The sequence below is a fragment of the Globicephala melas genome, chromosome X (genome assembly GCF_963455315.2).
Source record: "Globicephala melas chromosome X, mGloMel1.2, whole genome shotgun sequence".
Lineage (NCBI taxonomy): Eukaryota > Metazoa > Chordata > Mammalia > Artiodactyla > Delphinidae > Globicephala > Globicephala melas.
In genome coordinates, this window is record NC_083335.1 from 42,574,176 (window position 1) to 42,596,046 (window position 21,871).

General features: G+C 40.6%; 1 protein-coding gene across 1 annotated transcript in view; it reads left to right on the top strand.

The window, feature by feature from the left end:
* TRMT2B (tRNA methyltransferase 2 homolog B) overlaps positions 1–20,604 on the top strand; it is an 85,943-nt gene extending 65,339 nt beyond the window's left edge. The window contains exon 12 of the mRNA XM_070044663.1: positions 17,668–20,604. The gene's annotated coding sequence lies outside the window, so the exon portion shown is untranslated. The remainder of the gene's footprint in view (positions 1–17,667) is intronic.
* Positions 20,605–21,871: the final 1,267 nt, after the last annotated feature.

Sequence of the window (21,871 nt, forward strand, 5' to 3'; positions counted from 1 at the left end):
GACCTTGAATGGTCTATAAGGCAGTTTAAAATACTTGGGAGCAGTAAGAATAGGCTTCCCTGGGTTGTACTTTGGACCAGTGGGACAAATGAGGTAGGCATTTTTTTCAGCTTTGTTAATGTTTCCCGACGAACATTGATTCATGAAAATTGTAATTTTGTCAGTAGACCAATGGTTTAATGCATATACAATGATTAGGAGTAGGAATATTAGAGTCTTCAGTAAGACTGAATTGTTATTTGATCTGAACCAAAGCTTTCGCTTTTTATCAAACCAAGAGTTGTTGAATTTCCAATCTTGTGTTTCCTTTTCTGAGGCCAATTATTGGGCTTCTCCAGCCAGTTTTTCTAAGTTATCATTTGGGGAAATATCCCTTGGGACCGTGACAGAAGTTTGACTGCTTTTGGTTCCTTTAAGTGCAGCATTCCGTGTGGAACTGTCAGCAAGGTAATTTCCCTTAGCTTCCAGGGAGTCAAGTTCAGAATTTTCTGGAATTTTAATAATAGCTTAAGTGGCAGGTAAAAGTATTACATTCAATAATTCCTGAACATAGGGGCCATTTAAAATTTTATTTCCACTGGAAGTTAGGAAGCCATGTTGCTTCCACAATATTCCAAAATCATGAGCTTTTCCAAAAGCATGTCTACTATCAGTATAAATATTGGCAGTTTTGTACTTGGCTGAAGTACAGCCCTGTTGGGCTGAAGTAGCCATAGGTAAAGATGCTGCCTCAACAACATAAAAAGGAGTTCTGATAGCATCCCCAGCACAATATTTACTATGATCACCTTTTAAAAAAGAACCATCAGCAAACCATGAGAAGTCAACATTACCCAAATGATTTTCCTGCAGATCATCACGAGGTATCGGGAGGTGATCCATAAGTGTTAAGCAGTTGTGAGGGACTTCGTTGATGATGGAGGAGAGAGGAGTCACAGGGTTAATGTTATTACAACCTAAAAGAGTTATGTGAGGAAGTTAACAAAAGGACTTCTTAGGAGTTGAGGTGGCTGAGAAATGTTGAGTGTGATGAGAATTCAGAAGGGCTTCTACCGCATGAGGTACAAAAATGGTTAAAAGGGATCCCACCACGATCTTTTTGATAGCCTTAACCAAAAAGGCAGTGGCAGTAATGGCTCTAAGGCAAGGTGTGGGGTGGGGGTGTCCCTGTGCCACAGGGTCCAGTTGCTGGCTATAATACCCTGTGGATCAATGGTGGTCCCCATGTTTTTGGGTGAGTACCCCAAAGGCATTACCTTCCTTTTCATACATAAACATGGAAAAGGGAATCTGATCATTGGATGCCCAAGGGTGTGTGGGTTCATCAAACTCTCCTTTAAGGCCTTAAAGGCTATTTTGTCTGGTTCTTCCCATAAAATTGTGTTGGGGTTGCTCTTTAGTAAAATATACAGAGATTTGGCTGTAAGAGAGAAATCTGGAATCCAGTTTCAGCAATATCCACCTAGCCCGAGAGAACCTTGTAGTTGGCGCTTAGTTTTGGATTTTCAGAAACTCAGGACATCATGAAGCCTTCTGGATCCAGGTATAGCCCTTTTTCTGGTATCAGATGCCCTAAATATCGAACCTGGGTTTGGGAAAACTGCAATTTTTCCTTGGCAACCTTATGTCACTTTAAGGCTAAAAGCTTTAGCAAGTGGATGCTGTTTTCCTATGAGAAGGCTTGAGAAGGAGGGCAAAGAAGCAAATCATCCACATACTGCAACAAAGTAGAACCCCAAAGGAACTTTATACCATCCAGATCAGCCTTCAGGATTTGTGAGAAATAAGGACTCTCAGTAAAACCCTGAGGCATTACTGTGCAGGTGAATTGTTTCTCTTCCCAAATGAAGGCAAAAAGGTATTGGTTAGAATGCGCTGCATAAATCAATCATAGTAAAGAGTTTGCTTCTGTTGGAAACGGATGTTAGTAGCATATGAAAGTCCAGAATAACAGGGTGTTGAAGGATAACAGTCTTGTTTATTGCTCAGAGGTCCTGGACAAACTTCCACCCTCAGCCCTTAGGTTTTCTTTCTGGTAAAATCAGAGGACTACAGGGATTAGTACAAGGGATAATGAGGCCTTGAGCCTTGTTATCTTCTATTAAGGGCTTTTTACCTTGAAGCCTTCCTTACTTACAGGGTGCTGATTAATTCTGGGGAGAAGTTTGGGAGGTATTTGGATCTTGATGGGATGTACACTGTGAATTACCAATATCAGTTGGAGATTTTGCCCACAAGGAGGGTAGTAGCTGATCCAATAGGGACAAATGATCAATGTTTCCAGAATCAGCTGTAGTACCATCAGAGACAGAGCAAATAAAAGATGTCAAAGGGTCATTTAATTCACCTGATTGACTGCTTTGATGACTACTGTCAAACTGTAGAATTATTTCTTCCTTTTGGGAGAGAAAAATTCTGGCATGACGCTGTACTTCTCTAAGAAGACTCAGTGAAATAAATGGATAGGGGTGGAGGAACTAAGGAGAAAAGGGTGTGTATCTCTCAAAGGGCCTAAACAAAAGAGAATAGGTTCAGAGACAGGAACCTCTTGAGGTTCATTAGGGATCCCTACTATTTGAACTGTCTTAGTGCTCCAAGGTAGAAACCATTTTATTGTAGTGGGGTTGAGCATCAAGAGTGTGGCTCTGGTGTCAGGGCTGGAAAAGATTTATCCTTAATCTGGAGAAATGTTCTTCAAGATAATTAAGAGGGAGGGATTGGGAATAGCCCTTATAGTTCCTTTGAATCCTGTCATTGAGAATTGGGAGGATGTTGGATAGGCAAGTTAGAAGGCTGAAGGCACCTGAAGTGCTTAAATTGGTAACAATCTCTTTTCTGATATCCTGGCTCTTTGCAATAATAGCAGAAACTAGGAGGGTTTTGGTTTTGTTTAGGGGCCTCCATTTGCTGGAGTTGAAGATCAAGAATTTTAGCAGTTTTCCTTTTATGTGACTCATCTAGAGTGTAAGAGAGCTGGTTTGCCAGATTAACTAAATCTGGAATGGACAAAGTTTCCCATTCCATCCTGGTCCTTTTTACTAGAAGAGAAAAACCCTGGTTCAGCCCACTAATAAAAATAGAGTTGAAAGCTACCCAGGAAGAACAACATCTGAGGGAAGATTAGAATTTTCCTTAAACACATTCTGAAGTTGATCATAATAGTCATAAACAGGTTCATTAGGCTTTTGTGTGCAAGCCTGAATTTTGTTCCAATCAACAGGCTTTGGAAAAGCACTATGAATTGCTCTATAAAGTCACTTAGCGATTGCCTGAGCTTGACTGGTAAATAGGCTGGTCTCCCAGTTGTAATTCTAGAGACCTTTCAGGATGTCCCCAGTTGGTGATTTTCATCCAAAGCTGGGCCTGGCCTTCACTGACAAGCATATGAACTAGCTGATTTAAGTCAGAGTTGATAAGTCTGAATGACTATATTAAATTCCTCAGCATATCTGTAAGGATTTCAGTTCCTTTGGGAAAATCTTTGACTATAGCTTTGCAGTTCCACTTTAGTCCAGGGGATATAAAAAAATTAAGAGTTTAGTCTCTGGATCCTCACAAGGCTTAATTTTAGAGAGAGAGGTTCTGGTAAGTTCAGAGGAAATGGCAGTGGGGAGAGTTTCAGAGAGAAGGGCAAGTTTGGTGAGAGAATTAGTATGGGGGAACTGAGGGTTACAGAGGAGGGATAGGTGGCATAAAAGGGAAGAAGGAGGATGGCACTGGAGGCAGAGCCAGGGGAAAGGAATAAGATGACACTGGAGGCAGTATCTGTGATGCAGAAGCCAGGGAAGAGGAACATGAGGCTTTTGCAGCCATTCTATCTTTCTTTGTTTGCCTCAGAGGATCTTAAAATCTTATTTTGCAGAGATGCAATTTTAGGCTCCTGATAATGTTTGGAAGCCTCAAAATAATTGAAATAGGCATTCCATTCAGTTTTGGAAATTTTACAGGTGTGGTTGTCAATTTGGTCTTAAGAAAAGTAAGTTTGGAATTTCATAGTTCTCCATAATGACCATTCATGTTCTAAATTGCCTTTGGTTAGGTTGGTCCATTTACTTAGAAATGTACATGAGGAAGGAGTGCGGTTTTTTGTTGTTTTTTTTTTTGCGGTACGCGGGCCTCTCACTGTTGTGGCTTCTCCCGTTGCGGAGCACAGGCTCTGGACGCGCAGGCTCAGTGGCCATGGCTCACGGGCCCAGCCGCTCCGCGGCATGTGGGAACCTTCTCAGACCGGGGCACGAACCCGTGTCCCCTGCATCGGCAGGCGGACTCTCAACCACTGTGCCACCAGGGAATTCCAGGACTGCAGTTTTTAAACGTAAAATCAGCCAGGGTCCCTGTAGGTAAGGGTGCCCTCAAGTATTTAGATAATTGGGATCCCATTTCTCAGAGGTTTTTCTTTAGAGTAAAATAGTAATTTTCAAACAGCCTAAACAGCTTAAACAGGCTCAAACAGCCTGCAGGACTACTACCAGCCAGTTCTAAGGGAACAATCTAATCTCAAAGGAGCCAGGCCAAAGACTGCTCGGAGCAGCCTAATCCTGAAGGAATCAGGCTGAAGGCTGAATAGCACAGTTCCAATGAAACAACTCCTGTTCCAAAAGAAATCAAGCTGAAGGCTACCACAGTTCCAGTTGGAATAGCCTGATTTCAAAAAAAAAAAAAATAACAGGCCAAAGTGCCAAAGAAGTACTCACTGACAGAATAAGGCCTTAATCAGAAAGAATAAACCATTAAAATAGATCCCAAATTAAACCTGGAGAGCTTCAAAACACAAAGAGGGCAGGAGCTTGGATCCAGGAGAAAAACTTGCCCTTAAACCTCGGGGTCAGCAATAAAAAACCGTTCAGTGGGATTTTTAGTTACCATACCTGTCTGTGCACCAGCCTCAGAGTTGTTGGGGGTCTCCTCTGGATCCCTGTATGGGCCCGCAAAATGTTGACCTTAAACAAACGGACTGCCAGTTACTTCTCAGGTAAAAGTGGATTTACTCAGAGTCAGCAAAGAATTGTAATTTGGTGTCTGCAACTGTGGTGAGCCACAGGCAAGTCCCTCCGCCACAAGGAGGAGAGACCTCTTACTGACAGTTCGAAGAGGAAGTTGGGAAGGCTAGTAAGCAGAGAGTCCATTGGAGGAATTGAGAGTTTGAAGTATAGTGGCTTTTCATTGGCTGAGTTTTGGCAGTCTCTCATTGGCTGAGCTCTTGCCAGGCAAAAGGACTAAGGTTTTTTTCTGCCTGTTGGGGGCTGCTATTGTCGTAGGTTGTGAGAGCTCCCCCTTCTGGCTTCTTTTTTTTTTGTTTTGTTTTGCGGGGCCTCTCACTGCTGTGGCCTCTCCCGTTGCGGAGCACAGGCTCCGGACGCGCAGGCTCAGCGGCCACGGCTCACGGGCCTAACCGCTTCGCGGCATGTGGGATCTTCCCAGACCGGGGCACAAACCCGTGTCCCCTGCATCGGCAGACGGACTCTCAACCACTGCGCCACCAGGGAAGCCCCCCTTCTGGCTTCTTGACTCTATTTTATTTGAGGTTTCTGTTTGTTAATTTTTACAATACCTCACACTAGTATTTGTTAAAATTAAAGAACCAGTATCGATACATTATTATTAACTAAAGTATATACCTCATTCACATTTCCTTAGTGCATTCTCTTTTGCCTTCAGTGTTACAGACTCCACTTATTTCCAAAGTCAGTTGGGTCACCACACTTACCCTGCCTCCTTCAATGAAGTTGTTTCATACATTTGTAATACACATACTGTAATAAGTTAATTTTGTGTGTCAACTTGACTGGGCCATGGGGTGCCCAGATATTTGGCCAAACATTATTCTGGGTGTTTCTGTGAAGGTGTTTATGGGTGAGATTAACATTTAAATAGACTGAGTAAAGCAAATTGCTCTCCCTAATTTGACTTCATTCAACCAGTTGGAGGCAGGACTAAGAACAAAAAGGCTGACCCTCCCCCAAGTAAGAGAGGAAGGAGTCAGAAGTCTGACTGCCTTTGAGTTGGGACATTGACTTCTTTTCTGCCTTCAGACTCAAAGTGAAACAACCCAGGCTCTTCCTGGGTCTTGAGTCCGCTGGCCTTTGGACTGGAACTACAACCATCCACTCTTCTGGTTTTCAGGCCTTCGGACTCGTACTGGAACTAAACAGTCGGCTCTCCTGAATCTCTAGCTTGCCAATTCACCCTGCAGATTTTGGGACTTGCCAGACTATATAAATGCATGAGCCAGTACCTTATAATAAATCTACACACACACACACACCTCCTGTTGCTGGGATGTGAACAGCTACATGTTCTTGCATCAGGACCTCCTTCTATCCTACCCCTTCTCTCCTGCCTCCAGTTCTCTGCCTCAAATACTCTCCTCCCACCCTTCACTTTCATGGTTCGTTCTCATCTCTCAGTTCTCTCATCTTCCTGTCACCTCCTCAAAAGAAGCCTTTCCTGACCCAGGTTATTTCCATTTCCCTTTTCATCCCTGTTATTTTTATTTTAAACAACTTTTTAGTTAAAATAAAGATACAGAAAACTACACAAAACAAAACTTAGCTTAAAGAGTTACTATAAAGTGAACACCCTAGTAACCATCATCTTATTTAATCTACATGTTTATCCTCTATTCCTTTCTCTTTTCTTTTCAACATTACCATACCTTAAAATAGACTTTAAAAACCCACATCTATACAGTTTTAAGACACATAGATTCATGTATCCACAATCTATAGACAGAACAGTTCCATCACCCCAAAAAGCTCTCTGTTGCTATCCCTTTATAGTTTCACCTCTTCCCCAACCTCCCCCACCCCACTAACCTCTGGCAACTAATAATCTGTTTTCTATTATTATAGTTTTGTCATTTCGAGAATGTTATATATATGGAATCATACATTTATGATTAAAACTGGCTTTTTAACATCAGCTTCATGCCATTGAAATTCATCCAAATAGTTGTATATATAAATAGTCGGTTTCTCTTTATTGCTAAATAGTATTCCATTGTGTGGATGTACCACAGTGTATTTATTCTATCTTTTGAGGAACATTTGAATTATTTCTAATTGGGGCAGTTGTGAATGGAGCTAGAATAAACATTCATGTTCAGGATTTTTTTTTTTTTTTTTTTTTTCCTGTACGTGGGCCTCTCACTGTCGTGGCCTCTCCCATTGCGGAGCACAGGCTCCAGACGCGCAGGCTCAGCAGCCATGGTGCACGGGCTCAGCCACTCCGCGGCATGTGGGATCCTCCTGGACTGGGGCATGATGTCCCCAATGTCCCCTGCATTGGCAGGCAGACTCTCAACCACTGTGCCACCAGGGAAGCCCTATGTTCAGGATTTTTTTTAACAAGATGAATGTTTATATTTTTTTAATTGAGGTATAGTTGATTTATAATATATTAACTTCAGGTGTACAAGATAATGATTCAGAATTTTTCTAGATTATACTCCATTTATAGTTATTATAAAATATTGACTGTTTTCCCTGTGCTGTACAATATATCCTTGTAGCTTATTTATTTTATACATAGTAGTTCGTACCTCTTAATCCCCTACCCATATCTTGCCCTTTCCCCTTCCCTGTCCCCACTGGTAATCACTAGTTTGTCCTCTATATCTGTGAGTCTGTTTCTTTTTTGTTATATTCACTAGTTTTAGTTCTTAGGTTCCACATATAAGTGATAATATAGTATTTGTCTTTCTCTGTCTGATTTATTTCACTAAGCATAATGCCCTCCAGGTCCATCCATGTTGTTGCAAATGGCAAATTTTCATTTTTTTATGGCTGAGTAATATCCCATTGTGTGTGTATGTGTGTGTGTGTGTGTGTGTGTGTGTGTGTATAACTTCTTTATCCATTTGTCTGTTGATGGTATATTCAGGATTTTTACTTTTTATTTTGAAATAACTATAGATTCACAGTACAAGGAGGTCCTATGTACATTTCACCTGGCTTTCCCTATTATTAATAATAGTTTGTATAACTATAGTACAGTATTAGAACTATGAAACTGACACTGATAAAAATGCACAAACCTTACTCAGATTTCACCGGTTTTACATGAACTCATTTATGTGCGTGTATAGTTCTATGCATTTTAAAAAATAACAGCTTTATTGAGACATAATTCACAAACCATACAGTTCTTCCATTTAAAATGTGCAATTCAGTGGTTTTTAGTATATTCAAAGAGTTGTGCATCCATCACTGCAATCAATATTAGAACATATTTTCTGTATTCTGTAAGTTTTGGTATGTTGTATTTCCATTTTTATTTTTCTCAAGATGTTTTTTTATTTATCTTTTGATTTCTTCTTTGACTCATTGGTTGTTCGGTAGCATTTTGCTTAACCTCCAACTATTTGTGAATTTTCTGGTTTTCTTCTTGTAATTGATTTCTAATTTCATACCATTGTGTTTAGAAAAGATGTTTGATATGATTTCAATCTTCTTAAATTTATTAAGACTTATGGCCTAACATATGATCTATCCTGGAGAATGTCCCATGTGTGCTTGAGGAGAATGTTTATGTTTATGTAATGTTTCTTTTCAACCTACGTATGTCATTATGTTTGAATTGGATTTCTTGTAGACACCGTGTTTGGGTCATGTTTTTTTAAGCCACTCTACCAAACTCGTTTTTTAATTGGTTTTTTTAGGCCATTTACATTCAATGTAATTGTTGATATGTTAAGGCTTATGTTTCCTGCTTTATTTTTGTTTCTTGTTTGTTCCCTCTATTTTTTGTTCCTCTTCTCAATTTTTTCTGCCTTGCTGTGTGTTACTTAAACTTTTTTTTCAATTTTTAATTTTTCTAGAAAGATATTTATTTATTTATTTATTTATTCTTGGCTGCATTGGGTCTTCATTGCTTCAAGCAGGCTTTCTCTAGTTGTGTCGAGCGGGGGCTACTCTTCATTGCTGTGTGCAGGCTTCTCATTGTGGTGGCTTCTCTTGTTGCAGAGCACAGGCTCTAGGCACGCAGGCTTCAGTAGTTGTGGCACACAGGCTCCAGAGTGAAAGCTCAGTAGTTGTGGCGCACGGGCTTAGTTGCTCCGCAGCATGTGGGATCTTCCCAGACCAGGGCTTGAACCCGTGTCCCCTGCATTGGCAGACAGTTTCTTAACCACTGCGCCACCAGGGATGTCCCTTGAACCTTTTTAAAGAATTCCATTTTGGTTTATCTATACACGTTTTGAACATATTTTTCAATAGATTTTTTAGTGGTTACTCTAATTATTACATTATACATAAGTAATTTATCACAGTCTACTAATATCCACATTTTCATCTTTGGGAAGCTTTCAGCCAGTTATTTCTTCAAATACTTTTTCAGCCCTATAGTCTTTTTTCTCTTTTTCTGAGACTCCAATGATATAAATTCTGTCCTTCTTTCATTTTCCCACAGCCCCCCTGAGGCTCTGTTAATTTCTTTCCAGTTACTTCCTGAAGGGTGTGGAAGTTCAGCTCCTTGCTAGATCTCCTCAACACCAGATGGAAAAATGGGGAATGGAGGGTTGACTCTCACTACCTCACAGCTGCCAGGTGGGGATGGCCCCACTAACATTACTCCAGTGGGCTAATGGAGTGCCAGCTAGCACCACCTTGCATTGCCTTGTTCCACTTCTTTGCTACCAGGGAGGTGGGGTGGAAGTTCTGTTCTCTGTTTGGTCCCACTGATATCACACTTGTGGGGGAAACAGAGGGCCAACTCTCCCTGTCTAACTGCTGCCATGAGGGGCCAGACATGGGTGACTCTATTTGGCACCACTGACACCACAGGGAAGGGACAGTTTTTCCTCTGATGTTTGGTTAGAGTAGGTTGGGTATTATCAAAAATATTTTTCTGTTCTGGCTAGGCAGCCATTTCCCTGATTATTTAACTAAAGGGAACAATCTTCTCTTGGGGCTTTTCTTGGTCTGGGCCTTTTTGGCAATTTCAGGTTGTAGTCTTCTCCAGTGCCTTATCTGCAATATATGGGAAGCAAAAAGAAATCCCAGGCAACTCACCACTGTAGTGTTCCTCACATCCTAAAGTCTCCAGGCAGTCCACTTTCTTCTTTCCACTTTTCAGAGTCTTCCTACACTTGATTGTTATTTTGTCCAGGTTTTTTTTGTTGTTGTAAGAAGGAAGACTAGAGAGAAGTGGGCCATTAATTTTGAAAAAATATTTAATTATTTCTTTGGGTATATTTTATTGTTATTTATGTGTATTCTTGAGTTGACTTTAATTCATTTTTTGTCAGTGAAAATAATTCATGTATTATCAGTTGAAATATATTTGAATATATTGGAATAAATAAATGAATTTAATGCTATAGCTTTCTTATGAGTACCACTTTAGCTGCATATCATGGGTTTTGACTTCCTTGCTGATCATTTCTAAAAAGTTTGTAATTTCTGTTTTGATTCTCTATTTAACCCAAGGGTTACTTAGAAGAGTGTTTTAAAAATGCTAAGTGGATAGATGAGCACAGAGCTGTCCTTTGTGCTTGCATATTTCTACGTAAGGCCAGGCAGTTCTTCAGAGAGCCTTTTTCTGAGAAGCTATCATAGAAAAATGAGATTAAAAATTTGAATCCTGCTATTCTTTCCTTATTCTTCATTCTTTAGGTGTTTATCATGTACATATATTCAGTAAGTCTCAAGATGCTTGGTCTTGACAAGGAGAAAAAAATAAAGTTAAGACATAGTTCCTGCCTTCAAGAAGTGTACTATTTAGTTGGGGCAATGGTATATATACCCCAAACTAGTTAAATAACAATACCTGACACTAGTGACTAAATTACTGGCAATGAGGGTCCAGAGAAAAGGGAAATCACTGTAGGCTAAAATAGCTGGGGGAAGACCTTTTGAAGGAGGGAGAAGTGTTTGAGTTAGAACTTAAAGGTAAGTAGGTAAGATTTAAATATACAAGGAGGAAAGGGAAGAATGTTTCAGGCTGAGAGACTAACATATCAAAGGCCACCTTTGATAGAAATGGGAAAGTTGAGTTATGGTGATAGAGGAAGATGATTTCAGTTGTAGCTGTGTTGAGTTTTGGATGATTATAGGACATCTGATGGGGAGATACCCTGGAAATTATTGATCCTCATTTGGTGATAAACTAGTTGAGTTTAGCTTTGTCTAAAATAGTAGTCTGTTCTCTTTTGGCTTGGTCAGAATAGTATTCTGTTTTGGATAGAATTTTGGTTGAGTATATGTGTCATGGATGATGTACCAGATATCTTTTGCTTACCCTTCCTGATCCACCCTCTGCCCTTTTATACCCTGCTCTGTGCCCCAGGAGGCTAACCTATATGGATTACATCAGTGAGTTCCCTTTCCTTCTTGGCCTCTGGTAGGGTTTGGGCAGTGGAGATCCCTGGCAGGACATCAAAGGGAGAAAAGAAACTGAGGTCAGGTTGTTTATTCCTGGCTTCCTTCTTATAGGATTGCTTCTGGTTGGCTGCTATCCCTTAACTAAAGGTCATAGCACCTTTCAAGGGGACCCTCTCTACACCACATTCTCCTTTTTCTGGTATCTGTTCCCTCCCCTCATACTTTTGGGTGTAGGGGTGGTAACAGCACCAAGTTACTGCACTATGTATCCCTCTTTGTTTTCCTATACTCTGCTCACACTTGTGGATAGTCCTTTTCGTAAACTTTCCACTAATTATGCTAATGCAAGTGCACCATCTGTTCCCTGCTGGGACCCTGACTGAAACAGATGAAGTCTCAATTTTCAAAGGCTTAGAATACAATAAAGTAAGCCTAACATAAAATATGACTAAATATGATTCAACATAAAATATGACTAAATATGATTCAATCTGTCTCTCTGTGATTAATCTAGGCTCTTGCAGTGCTTCCAGATAATCATTCTGAAGCAGTCTTCAGAGTATCATAATGTGTAGGAGTGCCAGTTCGTGGAATATTAACAATAACTGGCATTTATCAATTACTTACTCTTTCCATGCACTGGGCTATACATGTTTTATATGCATTATTTTACTTAACCTTCACAGCAAACCTATGAAGTAGGTAATTTTTATCTTTTTATAGGCGAGGAAACTAAGGCTCAGAGAGATTAAATAGCTTACCAGAGATTTCACAGCTAAGAAAGCAGAGCTGGGATTTAAACTCGGGTCTGTCTGGCTCCATAGCTCATGTTGTAAGCACAAAGTATGGTCCTGGATCAGCAGCATCCAGGAGCTTGTTAGAAGCACAGAATCTCAGGTGTCACCTCATATATCCTGAATCAGAATCTGCATTGTAACTGATCTCCAGGGGATTCACACATACATGAAGGCTTGAGATGCAGTGATCTAAACCATGTTACTTTACAGTCTATTACTGAATACCATAGAAAGTTCTGTTTGATTGGTGCTAGGTAAAAAGAACATTTTTTTAAAAGGTAACTATGTGAGATGATAGATATGTTAATTAGCTTGATTGTAGTAATCATTTCACAATGTATAAATGTATCAAAACATCATGTTGTACACCTTAAATATTTACAATTTTATTTTGTCAATCATACTTCAGTAAAGCTGGAAGGGAAGAATATTTACCATTCTGTGCTCTTTAACATTGGTATCATGTGGCCTTGTAAGTGGAATCCACAAAGCCAGAGCTGTCATTTTTTGAGATGAGGGCATTGAGAGCCCGTTCGGAACTCGACTTGTTGAAAGGTGCCAGGAAGCAGCCAGAGCTGCTGCTCTTGTGGAAAAGAGAACTTGGCCTTTGGTCGCTGCCAGATTTTTATGATTTACTTCAAACATGTTTAACATACACTTTTACATGCACCTTTATAGCACCTTTAGCTGCTGAATTTAAGAGACTTCCAAATCTGTGTACACTTGGCTAGCCCTCAGAAAAACTGGTCTGCTTAGAAAGTGTGATTTAATGTCCTTAGGCTCCCCTTTCTACAGTGTTATCATCCCACACCCATCCCTTAGTCACTACCTCCCCCCCATGTCCTTCCTCTCACCTCTTTCTCATTCTTGTCCATATCTCCTTTAAGAAAGCATATCAGATGATAAACCTATGAAATGTGCTCCATCTCACTAGTCATCATGGGAATTAAACTTAAACCACAATGAGATCCCACTACACATCCATCAGAGTGGTTAAAATGAAAAAAGACCTACAATACCACGTACTGATGAAAATGTGGGTCAGTTGGAACTTTCTTCCACTATTGGTGGTAGTGTAAATTGGTACAACTACTTTGGAAAAGTATTTGCCAGTGTCTACTAAAGCTGAACTTATGCATACCCTATGACCAAGTAATTCCACTCATGGATTTTTTTTAAATTGTACATTTTATTTATTTATTTATTGCTTGATTGATTGATTGATTGACTGAAGTATAGTTGATTTACAATGTCGTGTTAGTTTCCGGTGTACAGCACTCATGGATTTTTAATCAAGAGAAACTCTCCCACATGTGAATAAGGATACGTATGCACGTACAGATGTCCACTGAAGGATTTAGTTTGTGATAGTCATTTAGGTTGTTTTCCATTTTTTACTATCAACAGAATGAATACATAAATTATAGTATGGTGAATTCATCTGATGATATTCCATAAAGCAGTTGAAATGAGTTATAACTACATGTAGCAATATAGAGCTAGAGCAAAATGTAACAAAACCATACTGTTGAGAAAAAACTTGCATAAAATTCTGTATAATTACGCTTATGTAAAATATAAGAACACAAAACAATACCCTATAATATTTATGGTACATGAATGGATAGTAAAAAGAAAAAAGTTCTCACTAAATATTTGTACACACACACACACACATACACATGCATAGCCAGTTAGTGGCAGAGCTAGGAAGAGAAGCCAATATTCCTTCTTTTTCTTTTTTTATTAAGACTTTATTGTTTTAATTAATTTTATTGACGTATAGTTGATTTACAATGTGTTAATTTCTGCTGTACAGCAAAGTGACTCAGTTATACATATATACATTCTTTTTCATATTCTTTTCCATTGTGGTTTATCAAGGATATTGAATATAGTTCCCTGTGCTATACAGTAGGACCTTGTTGTTTATCCATCCTCTATATACTAGTTTGCATCTGCTAATCCCAAACTCCCAATCCGTCCCTCCCCCAGACCTTGGCAACCACAGAGACTTTTTTAGAACAGTTTAATGTTCACAGCAAAATTGAGGAGAAGGTACAGAGATTTTCCATACTCCTTATTCTTCTTTAACCTAAGTAATGGAGGCTTCAAACCCTAAAGGGTCTGCATAGTCATTAACGTAGCTCCCTGTCTCGAGTAACTACGCCTTACGTAGCTCAGAACACATTATAGGAGCCTGGTGAGTTTAGGGGATCAACAGGTTGTCTCTTTTACATGAAGTCAGGGCTCAGAGTTGCTATAAACTTTTTTTCCTATATCCTCACCCTCGGTGTACTGGCCACGAATGCTTACGTTTGACCTGCTTAAGGGTATCAGTAAACAGGGCAATGTGAAACACTAGTAAGTAGGTGACTGTTCCAGCCTAAAGCCAGACTCCTCCAGCATTTCTATTATGTTTGACTACCTCTAGTAGTAGCTGCTGGACACAAAGTCTAGCCCAGAGAACAGAAAAGCTATAAACAGTCTCCAGTGTAATTAAAATGGACTATTGGCAGAGTGCTTGAATCGAAATTCCAAGTCCTGAACAACACAAGTTTTAATGTTAAGGGCCTACAGGGTATTTAGGAAAAAACAGAATTCCTGAAAATGAAAGGCAATATATGGTCCCTGCTCTCCCTGACCTACTATGGTTACTTTTTCTCAAGTACTTATTAAGTGGGTTTAAATTCCCCAGGCTGTTAAGACCTTGAAAATCTATCAGAGGCCTATGTGAGATAGAATAAAAGAGAGTTTTAGAAGGGCAGGGAAGAAAAAGGGAGAAAAGAAAAGAAGAGATTCCCTTCGATGGGTTGTTTCCTTTCTTTGATGTTGTAATTGATGGTCTGCCTTGCCTATTTTAGGCATTTGATCTAGTAATGACCCTTGAGAAAAACCTTAAGAGAGGTTTAGGTTTCTAGTCCAAGCACCACCACTTCCTAGCTCTGTGACCTTGAGCAAATCAATTAACCTCTTTGAACTTTAGATACCTCATCTATAAAATGGTGATAATAGTATTTACCTAATATGGTTGATGAGGTATGTAAAATGCTTAGCACAGTGCCTTGCACACAGTAAGAGCTCAGTATATTAATGGTGATCGTTCTGGTTGTTACAGCGTCATGGAAGCAAAGGAGGAGAGCATTTTGAGTAGACAAGGGAAATCTGCTCTACATAATGCCACATACAGCCGAGGGGTCAAGGAGGATGAGAGCTGAGAAAAGGCAAGGGTTTTGAGACTTGATTAGAAATGCTGAGTGATATTTACATTCGAAACTTATCTTCTGAGCTCCTTATTTTTACTGGAAATAGGAATCAGAGTTTAAAAAGAAAATGCATCACTTTTTTGTGGTCAGGATACATATTTACTTAACTTCACAGCAAGTAATGTTTATAGGGAGTGTATATAAGAAGGTAGCTGTGGCTGTGACAGCCATAGCAGACTCCTGCAACGCTGTCCATTAGAACTTTCTGTGACGTGGAAATGTTCTCTCTCTGTGCTGACCAATACACATGTGGCTGTTAAGCACTTGAAATGTGGCTAGTGTGACTGAGGAATGGAAATTTTAATTGTATTTAATCAATTAGCTTAAATTTAAATAGCCACATGTGGGTAGTGGCAGCCATCAATCTAATTGGGGAAGCAAGGCATATACTCTTGAAACCCGTTAAATACCAAAAGGATTGAGGTCAGACAGTAGAGACTTAATTGTTCAATCCTTCTGGTCTGGAGAGTTTAAGGATTTTAAGTCTTGTAGAGCAGGTGAAACTAGGGCTTTACCTTGAAGGATGTATAGTGTTTGGATAGGAGGAAAGAAGGCAGGAGGTCATTCCAGATGGGTAGGATGGTGTGGGCAAAGGTTTAGAGTTAGAAACGCTTCCTATATGAGAAGTTAGAGGACAATGGCCTTTCTAGAATAGAGTATTCATATCAGGAGTTAGATGGGTTGGGGCCAGGTCATGGACAGCCTTGAATGCTAGAACAGTGTTTGGGCTTTGTCCACATAGGCCAATGTTTTGCAAAGCTTGTTTAAAACACAGATTCCCAGGCCCCACCCTAACCTACTAAATCAAGTTTTCTGGGTCACAGCTTAGGAAATCAGTATTATAAGTAAGCTCCACAGGTGTGTATGATGCACATTCAAGTTTCAGATCTATCAGATAGGCAGAAAGGAGCCCTTGGAAGCTTTTTGATCAAAGGAGTGACATGTTGATAGAGGAATCATAGGAAGCTTGATAAAGACAGAAGATGTAGGATATAGAAACTAGCCAAGGAAACCATTTAAGTGACTGTTCAGATATGGACTTCACAAATCCTGATCTTTCTGGCTGGTGTCCTTGGAATTGTTCAGTCGATTCCTAATATTTCCCTGCAGGCCCTATTTGAATTTTCCACACAATTTGTTTGTTGTTTTAAATGACTAGGGCCCAGGCACCACAGCTTGACTGCCTAGGCTCAAATCCCAGCTGTACTATCTAAGCTGTTTTAGCTCAGACAAGCCACTTAACTTTTCTGCGCTTCAATGTCCTTATCTGTCAGCTGGAAATGATCATAGCCCCATCCCATAAGGGCATCGTGAGTATTAAATCACATCATAAACGACTTACAACAGTACCTGCCACATAATAAGCACTCAATTAATGCTGGTATTAATATTATTTAAACTAAAGAGCTCTTGGGATTTCCCTGGTGGTCCAGTGGTAAAGAATCCACCTTCCAATTCAGGGGACATGGGTTCGATCCCTGGTCGGGGAACTAAGATCCCACATGCCACGGGGCAACTAAGCCCGTGTGCCACAACCACTGAGCTTGTATGCCTCAACGAGAGAGCCCGCGTGCCACAAATTACAGAGCCCACGCACTCTGGAGCCCGTGCACCACAACTAGAGAGAGAAAACCCACACACCACAACTAGAGAGAAGTCCGTGCACCACAACAAAAGACCCCATGTGCCGCAACTAAGACCCGACGCAGCCAAAAAAAAAAAGAAAAAAGAAAATTAATAATAATAAAAGAAAACTAAAGAGCTCTTTCATTTATTCCAAGTTATATAATAGTTAAAGCTAATCTTCACCAACAAAGTGTTAAATTTGCCCATCCAGAATATTAAACCCAAGCCTTAGACTTTTTGCTTAATGAGTTGTATTTCAAAGCATGATTCTTCACTAAATTTAACATATGATTATCCTTCATAAAATAAGTCTAAATAGAGGACAAATTGTTCTTCCCACTGAACATTTTAATCTATGGTTAGTTCTTGGCTATGAATTATATATCTTTTAAAACTTTGTACCTTTTATATTGCTACTAGCTTTCAGTGAATGCTCTTTATGATATTCATTTCAGAAAAAAAGAATGAACTCTTTTTTTGTTCTTATAGGGGACTGATAATGGACTGATAATGCAAAGATATATATCTCATCTGGTGTCAGTGAGCTCACGATGTACTGTGGGTGCAGTGACAGGTTTTTCAAGGACTGAGAAATTCTCTTTAGATGCCTACTTGGTAGTTTGTGAACTTTTGGCTTCTGCTTCACTTTTCTTCCAGGCCTCACCGGAATAGAAGCTTCTCCTAGTCTCTCCAGTTTCTGTTGACAGTCAGCTGCCTGAAGCAACTCTCAAGATGTACCTTCAAGCTTGAAGGCAGAGAGGGAAGGAAACAGCTGAAGACCCATCATAGCTACCTACACACTTCTGAGACAGGCTGAGCCAAGAAATTGCCTTAGACTCTTCTTTCTGCTTTCAGAAACAAAGTCTCTTCCCACTTTGTTCACTTACGTTCTGCTAGATGGTTGAAAAAGATGGGTTTGTGACATGGCTCGTTAAGGTTCTTTTTTATGTTTTGAACAGATGAATATCTATTTTCCCTACTACCATCTCCCTCATTGTCCATTTCCCTTCACTGGAGTCAGTCACTGTTACCAGTTTCTTGTGTATCCTTCTTGAGATATTCTATGCATATTTGTATATGTACACCCCTAATTTTTATACAATTGTAGCATACCATAAATGCTATTCTGCACCCTACTTTTTTCACTTTTTACATAGAAGGCTGTTTCATATCAGTACATAAAGAGCTTCTTTATGTCTACATGGCTGCACAGCGTTCCATAATTATTAGAGATATACCAGAATTTATTTAAGCAGTTCTTTGTTGATGGATGTTTAGGTAGTGTCCAACCTTTGGCTGTTATAAACATGCTTATACATATTATAATTCACATGTGAGAGTATATCTCTAGGAGAAATTGATTAGGACACTTTGGTCATTGGCTTGTTCAGTTGCTTGGTGGCGATAAAACCACAGTACTACGTGTGGAATCAAAGATTCTAGGAGGCCTAGCCATGCCTAACTACACCGATGTCATGGGATGTTAAGCTAGACAGAATCTTGGAGATCCCAGAGAGGACCAAGATCACACAAAGATTTAGAAGCAGATCCAGGATTAAAACCCACAGTGTTTTACTCCAGTCTATAATGTAGCTCTTTTTACTACACCACACTGCTGTGGGTCAGAGAGATTTGGCATGGCCTGATTTCTGTCCTGCCAGGCAGGACTGTGCATTATCTGGCCCACGGTGATCTCACTACCCTGTCTTTACATGATTTCTCTTCCCGGGATCTGACTTTGCCAACCTAATTTATCCTACTTTTCCCTGCTGCTCTGACTTCTGCCACTAATAATAACTCCATCTTTTTTAAAAGTTAGAACTGAAGTCCTTGACAATTGGGGGACCCTTTAGTAGTAAAGCCAAGTAGGAGAGGCAGGAGTACTGGGAAGGATGTCTGGTAATGGCGTAAGATTTATGATCTTACACAAGCTTTCTACTCTTAGTTCATCCGTTGAGTCATCGTATAGTGTAGGAGGAGTCCCTTTCTCCTCTTGGCACGGCTGGAATATCTCCTTTCCTTGGCCATAAGGTCAAACACCTTAAGGTCCAACAAGCATATAATGTGCCCAATAGGAAAGAATATGAAAGTGTGTGCGGATAGTTTAATTCTTACTGAATTGTGCTAGGGAGCAAACTACAGGTGATATTCTTCGTGGGCAGCCCAAGGAAATCAAGGACCCATATGTGGACTGACTCTTAAGTCTATCTTCACTTTGGCTCAGGCCACAGAGGGGTCAACTGCTGCCAGTATTTATGAAATGCGCACTATGATGATGGATAAAATTGTTTTAGGAGCAGATTGTAGAGCTGTCCCTGGGACAGTTTTTCTCAAGTTATGATCCTCTGAGCACTTGCATTACTCGAAGGATGGGGCCCTGGAATCTGCAAGTAGTCTTCTTTCCCAAATAATTCTTATGTGAATGTAACTATGAGAACTACTTCCTAAGGAATGGTAAATTGAGAAGGTGGTTGTGAGCCTTTGAATTTGGGGTGGCCTGTAAAATTAGTGAGAAGAGCTGACCAGCAATTCCAGGTAGCATATGGATATTTCATTTGAGAGGATATAAAGACTGGGTTAGGTGCCTCCTATGTGCTTCCACAGATTCTGTGCTTCTATCATAACCCTTGTCACACTGTATTGTAGTTGAATGTTTTTGTCCCTTCCCCTATAATCCAGAGGGTTCTTAGTTGTGAGCAACAGAAATTGATTGGCTAATTTAAGCAGAAAATGCTTGTCTTAAAAGCATATTGAATAGCTCCCAGAATCACAAGTTGGACTGGAGAACCAGACTCAGGGCTACACAGCCAACATCACAGCTGTCACCATTACTACCGCCATGCTAGCACCATTAGTGGGTTGGCTTAGGTCCTCAGAGATGCAGAAACCAAGCTGGGATTAGATATGCAGGAGATTTATTGGGGAAAATGTCAGTGAGAGAACATAGGGAGGAAGCTGGGAGAGATGTTAAACTGCAGTGTAAATCTGACCTTTATGGATGAGAGAAGGAAAGAAGAAGGTTAGGTAGGAAGTGTCGTAGACTGAAGTGCAGTGCTAATAAAGTTTGACCAGGCTGATGGGGAGTTCTGTTGCCACAGTCACAGGCCACATAGTCCTGTGTCTCCCAGAAATGGGGCCGACTTAGTATCCCTGCTGTGCTCAGTCACTGGCTGGGAGCAGTGTGGCTTCAGAACAAAGCAGCAAATATTGGGGTGAATTTAAAGCACAGCAGCTGGGGCAAAGGTCAATGACACTTCCCACATTGGAAGAACCAAGAGGCACATTTTCATTACTGTCTGAATTGGAGAAGATTGTCCACTTCTTTGGGTCACTGGCTCCCAATTCAAGGGATGGATCCTTGGATTGAGGGAGCCTAAGTCACATGCCTGTGCCCCAACTACAAGGGGGCCCTGCTTCTTAGCAAGAGTCCTGTGTCCTCTCCCCCAGATAAAGGGTTCAAATGCTGTACAGCGACACCCCTAAAAGGACAAATGTCTATTATACCATTACACTCTGTGAACCCCTTGAGAGCAGAGATCTTTGTCTTACTGCTATTACAAATAAATGTTTATTGAAATAACTGAATGAGTGTGGCCAGCTAGTGTTCAAACGACCTTGTACACACACACACACACACACACACACACAAACAATTTAGCCATCAGGGAAATGCAAATGAAAAACCACTAGGATGGTTATAATGAAAAAAGATAAGTGCCGTTGAGGATGTGGAGAAACACAGTGCTGATAGAAATGTAAAATGGTGCAGCCAGTTTGGAAAATGGATGGTGAGGGAGTGGCTTGGAAAAGGATAATCAAAAGTCTTTGTCCTCAGGGAGCTTAGAGCAAAAAGAGAAGGCCCAGAGGATACCTGACTGATTTTGCATTACATATCTCTTAAGGATTCTAACAGTCCAAACCGAGCATTCTACAGACGGAAGCCATTCTTCCATCCTAACTACTGATTCTCCAGGCCTTGTCCATCACCTCTCACCAGATAGTGTTCTGTGACTGGACTATCAGCCACTTGCAGCACATCTCTCTCCTTCCTCTCCTCTTCCCTCATGGATGCCAGCTACCTCTTATGAATCAGCTCTGGCTGTAGGGGCTTGGTAAGCTCAAACCTATCTCCGAACCGTATGTAGTTCAGAGGGGTTCTGAAAGCTGATAAATACGCCAAGAGCTTTTCGATCAAACTGCTTTTAGACCCGTTCTCTGTTCCTGCTGAGTCGGGGGCTGGAGGTAGGGGGAGTGGGGAGTCAAATCTTGGGTCTCCCTTTCTTGCAGAACCAAACCCCTGAACACGGCCTAGCATTCAAGGGGAAGCACGGGGTTATCACCTCAGATGATCAGTCCTTGGGAGAACAGTGCTCCTAATGGGGAAGGGGTTCCCAGGTCCTCAGCAGTCTGATGAGTATCAACATTTCCAGGTCTGTAGTCTTAAGAAGAGTAAAGGGCTGGAGTCTAGAGATTGTCTAAAAGAGGAAGGAGAGTTGGACAGAAACAGGGCAAATTCTCAGTCAGTTTCTCCCAGCAGGGCAAAAGGAACAAGGAAATAAGAGACCAGAGGATTTAGTGACCTAAAGCGCCAGGGAGTCCTAGGGCTGAAAACAGAGAAGCTAGTGGGTGAGGGGGATCAAATGGCAGGAGATTTACACGTATATATCAACCTTGGGGGTCCAAAAAAAATGTAACAGTAGGGTCTCTGCCTTCAAGGAGCTTATGGTAATTTAGTGGTGAAATAAAGATTAATATACTTGAAATAATTTGTAATTTGGTGCTAAACTGTGGGATTGACCCAAAAAAGTGCTGTAGGAGCTCTGAGAAGGGAGAGATCATGTGGGCTGACATCCTCTGTGAG